The sequence below is a fragment of the Mytilus trossulus genome, chromosome 10 (genome assembly GCF_036588685.1).
Source record: "Mytilus trossulus isolate FHL-02 chromosome 10, PNRI_Mtr1.1.1.hap1, whole genome shotgun sequence".
Classification (NCBI taxonomy): Eukaryota; Metazoa; Mollusca; class Bivalvia; order Mytilida; family Mytilidae; genus Mytilus; species Mytilus trossulus.
The window spans coordinates 23,097,085-23,104,088 of NC_086382.1; positions in this window are offsets into that span (position 1 = coordinate 23,097,085).

The window sequence follows — 7,004 nt, forward strand, 5'->3', positions numbered from 1 at the left end:
CTCTTTGACTAATAGCAACAAAATCACGTGATACATCATTATAGTCACCGCGGCTAGATCAGGAGAGTTTGATTTTAGATTTGATACAACGTCCGTGTTGCTGTATATAGATGTTCTACGAAACGTTATTGACGTTGGTTTATGACGCCTTGTTTGTAAATTCACATTGTTTGTCTTCTTGTTTACCTTGTATTTTTTCTCCTCTTTTTAGTTTTGGTGTATTTGTTTTAGTAGTTTGGTAAAGTTTATTGAATATTCAACCAATGAAATTAGCAAAAGCAGATGAGATATATTAAGTAATACATAAAGGATCAGTTTTAAATGTTTTGAGTATATTGAGTAAAAAACTGGAAAATTGGTGATGGATTAAAAGTCAGATAATTGAACAATTGTTTACTTTTGATTTCAATTGAATTAACTATGAATTATCAACCCCAGAGATATATGACATCCAACCTCGGCAGTTATCATTTCTCTTGGGTTAATAATTCATTGTATCAACCTAAAAAATTATCAATAATTTGATAATATTAACTTTCACACATATTACAAACCAAGTACATTTGTTCAGATAGAGATGCATGCCAGGAACATACTGCTTGATACCATAAATACTGGACACCCTTGCAGAACAATTGTCTTTAATGCCACAGGAAAGTCAACCTTTCATAATTTTGTAATGTCATTTTGTTGTCGACTGCAACGAAATTCCTAGAATACTAAACATAGCAATTACTATTTATCTGCGGCAGGGTGAACCTTTTGTATGCTACATCATATTCAGAAGGTAAAAGAATTTGATGCATCATACCTTGTATGAAAATGCCGAATCTCACGAAATTTCAAACTGTCCTATTCCTCATTTTTATGGTTCAGCAACCGTCTGACAACAACTTTCCTTGTTTTTTTATGTGTATTTCTGACGTATTATGAGTAGTAGGACAACTACATTTGTTATATGGGTTCCTTGAAACCGTTAAATGCAGTCAGACAGTGTCCACCTTACTAAGACCTTATTTCATGGATGCGTGATCAAGGTTAAAGGTACACAATAAGATTCGTTTCTCAGATATCATGTCTATTAAATCAATTACATGTAATGTATGGAATATTGATTGTACTTGGTGCTTGGCAGTCTAGCAGATTTCATCTGACCTTGACCTCGTTCTTTTGGCTTGGTTTTTAGTATCTATACTATTAAACGAGAAGACCTCATTTTTGGTGTCGCTTCTCTTCCTTCCACAATAAATCAATCATCATGCCTCTGTGTCCTATAGGTAACATGCATAGTCGCATTTGTCATCCATTCTTATGATTATTCAGATTGAGTTATTTTTTTTCGACAAAAAAGGAGTCCGGATATGATTCCGTCATCGGACTAACTTTTAGTCATATATTAGATTTCCGGTTTGAAAGATGCACAAATACAACCAATCGTATGATAGATAACTAAATATGAAAAATGAATAAGCCAATCAGAGCGTTCTCCATAGCATGGGGTTGAGATCACATGAACCTCAACTATTATACCTCCTTATAGAGGACAATAATTATTTTTCGCGTTTATCTATATGTAAACTACGATTTTGATACTTTAAATATATATAGAGACTCTCTGTTTTCTTTCTACTGTTTTCTTTGAAATTTTTACTTTTTAAGGGGTCATACCAGTTGAATATATATATTTGACACAAGTACAACCAATCGTATGATGGATAACAAAAATGGAATAAGCCATTCAGAGCGTTCTCCATATCATGGTGTTTAGATCGCAAGAATCACAACTATTATACCTCCTAAGAGAGGACAATGATTTTTCGCGATTCATATCATGGTATTTAGATCTCAAGAACCACAACTATTATACCTCCTTAGAGAAGACAATTATTTTTCGCGTTTATCTACATGTAAACTACGATTATACTACTTTAATATATAGAGACTATCTGTATTATGTCAGGGACTTTCTATGTTAGTATAGAAAGTCGGCCCTGATTCTGTCTACTGTTTTCTTTGAAAGGTTTACTACTAAAGGGATCATACCACTTGCATATATATTAAAATATAAGTAAAACAGGCTTAATTTCATCTAAAACTACCTCGACCAAAAACTTTAACCTGAAGCGGGACAGACCCGGACGGAAGAACGAACGAGCGAACGGACGGACAGACTAGCCTGAAAACATAATGCCCATAAATGGGGCATAAAATTTATTGTTGAAAGGGAAAATAGCGATTTGGCAAAAATTAAAGTAAGGTAGAGATTAAAAGAAGGCGAGCATTTTTCGGGGCGTAGGGATCGAGGGTTTTTAAGCTCGGGATTTCGGGATTGATCCTTACTGAATCCGGGAATATATTTTTCGATTTCAGGATTTCGGGATATGCATTTCTTTTAATTCTGCATCTCCGGATTTCATGGTTTTAAGCGCGGTATTTCGGGATCAGGACCCCTCCGACCACCCCTCAAATTAGCCTTAGTCATGTATACATGATTCATATCCTACCATTGACATCATTAATTAGGCTCTCAAAAGAAAGAAAAAACACTGACGGATTGTCCTAGAAGCATATTTTATTAGACTAATAATGGTCTATATATAAGCAGTTAGATTTATTTTATGTTTGAAATGGTGCAAATTGTTAATTTTATTTGACTTTTACCAAAAGCAGCATTGTAGCAAAGGAGAAGAATAATTGTGGTATGATGCCAGACACACGAAAATATTTGAATTTAACAGAAAGGAAACAAATATCGGACTTTTGAACAAGGGAGAAAGCCTTTGATACCTTTTATGAAATTTCCCATACATACTATCTTTTACAAAAAATCATCCTACAACAGTCCACAAGCTCTATATGCCCGCGATTTCGCGGGTGTGTTCTAGTGTCATTTATATTTGGTGAATGTATGGAATTAATGTAGAATGCGTATGCACATGTCTATCTATCTGGTTTTATCAGACCTTGTCCTAGCCGGCCTCATTTTCATTGAAAATGAGTTCTATGGTCAATGTTAGGTTTTGGTGTTTTAATTTCTAATTATGAAATACTAATACAATGTAACCACAGGCACGCGTCTCAGAATATTCTTTTTCTATATACCTTTTTAATACACAAAGACGAAACAATTACAATACGAATACTTGTGTAGGATTGGTATGGTTGATTCCAACAAAGAAAGTAGGCGTGTTGTACACCATTGTGAAGATAAATCAATTTAGATTGACGACACCACAAGTTTTGTGGGGAAATTAGGTAGCAATACACAGTTAGAAGTTTAGTTTCGCATTATGGCCCCTGTGAATTTTTTAAATATGAAAGTGTTTGTACAATAAAATTGATTTTATGGTAATTGAGGAATAATTTAGCCTTCTTAGTGGGTTTATTTGAACATTTAGATTGATTTTAACATGTTTTATAGGCCATTTCAATGATTGACAGTCCGTATTTTCCTATCCGTACCGTTCATAGGTCCATAAATTATTGTAGTGTTTATCAACAAAGATTTTGCGCTCGATCTTTTCAATTCAATTTTATGGAAAAACGAGCAGGGAGACATATGATTTTTTTTGGACCACTTGATAGATATAAACCTATGGATTCAGGAAAGGTATCACTGTAATTCATTGAAATTTTCCTTTAGACCAAATTTTGGAGACTTTTGTGACATGTTCACCCCCCTTTTTTGCTATATTTTGTATCTAAGAAATGCAGATTGTTGCCATGGTTACACCCAAAAGGGATTATATTTCACCCTTATGACCATTAGAAATCAAATCTATGGAAGATTCTCTTTCTACAAGTATATACATGCATAACACACATATAAAGCCTTCTTTGTTAGACAGGAGGGGAAAGGGGGTGTTTAAAAATTATGAGTGTCAATTTTAAGTTTTTTTCCTAACTGTGTATTGCTACCTTAGCATATAACGGAAATTCGGCACCGCCTGACACTTTCCAAATCGCAAGTTAAGTAACGTGTGTTATATAAAGGTATATAGTTTGGGCCCATTAAAACGTTTAATCCCGCTGCAAATGTTTGCACCTGTCCTAAGTCAGGAATCTGATGTACAGTAGTTGTCGTTTGTTTATGTAATATATACGTGTTTCTCGTTTCTCGTTTTGTTTATATAGATTAGACCGTTGGTTTTCCCGTTTGAATGGTTTTACACTAGTTATTTTGGGGCCCTTTATAGCTTGTTGTTCGGTGTGAGCCAAGGCTCCGTGTTGAAGGCCGTACTTTAACCTATAATGGTTTAATTTTTGAATTGTTGTTTGGATGGAGAGTTGTCTCATTGGCACTCACACCACATCTTCCTATATCTATATAGGGAAAAAAATTCTGAAACGAGTGCCTGTTAATGTAACAATATATCAGCCTTCTTTAGGGTTATGGAACAAGTGTGAGAATTAGTGTATATTTCGAAGGCATGAATATCTGACCTTAACCTCAATTTCATGTTTTATTGGTCAATGATTAGTTTTTCTAATTTTGTCAGTATACCAAATACTATAAGTATAAGCAGCTGTTCAACAATAACTGGTGTATGGAATGATTGGTAATTGTACATATGAACGTACATGTCTGTTTGGCCTGGTTCATCTCACCAAGACCTCCATTTTATAGAACACTGATAACGTTTAACGTATGTTATACTTTGTAAAAGAGGCGAAAAATCTTAGTGTGTCCACTCTTGTTGCACTTATGAATTGAAAAGAAATTGCATAAGTTGACAAAGAATTAGGGGATAATTAGTCCAACGGAAAGCGTCATAGAAAGAAAACAAATTCTAACAAATTGACAAATAATTAGATGATCACACGAAATCTTCGCAGAAAAATAATTTAAATAACCGTTCAACATGTTTAATATGATATAATTATTGGCTCTCAGAACATTTTATTTAAACCCCGATCACAACGCTCTGCTGCAATAAGAATGCTTATTTTATTAGGTGGGTTCGGTATTCACTTTCAAAATCGTAATCTTATTTAATTTCAATGTACTTCCTCTGAACCTCCCCCTGTTGTGTTGCTGAACTAAATACAAGACGCAGAGTGTATATTACGTGCACATTAGCTTCTGCCCAGTCTGTAGTCAAACAGACCCCTAAGCTGGGAAACGTAAGAATTTATCGATAGGTATTTTTGTTTATGTGGTCAAACCTTCGAAACTGTGATTTAAGCAAAGTCGCTATGAGGTTGATTTTACCATTTTGATGGACTGGAATGAGATTGAATATATACATGCATAGATGTCTATTTGACAAATGGAGCGTTAATTAGTTAAATTTCCTGGTTAAAATATGATGAAATATTCTGAACATAATCTTTAAAAAACGTATTGGTCTTACGAGAACTCTAGAATTACGAGACTTATTTAATGAATATAAAGATAAAGTCAACTGTGTATACTGCAGCTTGAGATTAAATTCGTTTACAGTAAAACAATCCAGAAAAATCCATTAAATGCAAAGATCAATGGAAGAATTTTCCGAGCTCATTTGTTAAAAGGAATAAACAAAAACAATGTTTAGGTTATGTTGCAATTCACATTCAGGTCAATTTAGTAACATATAAAATAGAATATGCATGTCAACTTTATTATAATTGATTATAGTGAAGTCTCTTTTTCAGAAAAAAAATAGGTATTTCTATTAAACAACACCAAATAATATACATCACCTCGACTTTAAATCTTAAAAACACTAAAAATGTAATGGTACATGAATTCGTTTAAATAAGGTTACTTCACAGGAAGAAATGTGAAATGCGTAAATTCAAATTTGTGTACAAAACATTTGTAAGGGTTTGGCAGAACTCATTGTCTTTGCTGTTTATCGCAGGTTCAACAAAAACAAAGAACACAATCATTATAATTATCCCTCTTGATACTATCTTTTGATAGGAATATGACAATTGTTACAACGTAGCCATTCGTTCGATGTGTTTGAGCTTTTGATTTTGCCATTTGATTGTGGGCTTCATTTTTGAATTTTCCTCGGAGTTCAGTATTTGTTTGTTCTTTTTTTTGATTGTAAGTAGTTTTTGTCCAAGTTTGGTAAAAATCCAGTATAGGTTAAGACATTTATTAGAATTTAAAAAAATTTAACTGCAGACTGTATGTAATGTTAAAAAGAAGAGAAACTGAGTCTGTTTATAAATTCAGATGCACAAGTACAAAATGTCCTTCTAGATACATGCATGTACAGGGTTTCGCCTGGTTCAATTATTTTTTCGCCACCTCTTTCCACCTCTTTCGCCAAAACAATATATTTTCGCCACTTTATTATTTTTTTCGCCAAGTTACACACATATCTTTTTCTTTTAAAATTTTCCTTTTTTCCAGACCCCCCTCCCCCCCCCCCCACACACACACTAAATAAGAAGTGTTTTTTACAACAAAACGAAGCATCTTATCACTTGGAATTGGTCTATCGTGTAAGTGTAGTCATCACATTGAAGGGTTACGCTCATGCAAACCTTTTGAATAGATTTCTTCATTACGACAGTTTTCTTTTCTAGTAGGTAAAACTATATGCTTGAAACACGTGTGTCACTGAAACGACTTTGAAGTACCCACTCAAATCAATGATCTATATGAAAGTTAACTGATAAAGTTTAAAATCAGAGACCTTTCTTGCTTTTGAAATTTTTTCTTCATAACAATAATTTTCTTTTCTGGACTATCATTAAAAGAAGGAGAGGAAGCGTAAAAATTTTGCAAACACTTGCGTCGCAAAGTGGTTTACAAATCCCTTTTGTGACATGTGAGAGAAGCCATTTAACCATAACATTTTGTCATATCATACAATCAACTCCTTTATTAATTAGTCCTTTGATGTCGATAGCTATGAATGCATTCAGATGATTATTGATTTTCTGTCAAAATTGTAACGAGTTCAAGGTGAATTCCGAGTATTGTCTGATCGGTACAGTCAGAGAAACCCGAAAAATGTAAATAAACAAGATGGCTGAAAATAAGTCGTTATATATATTTCTTT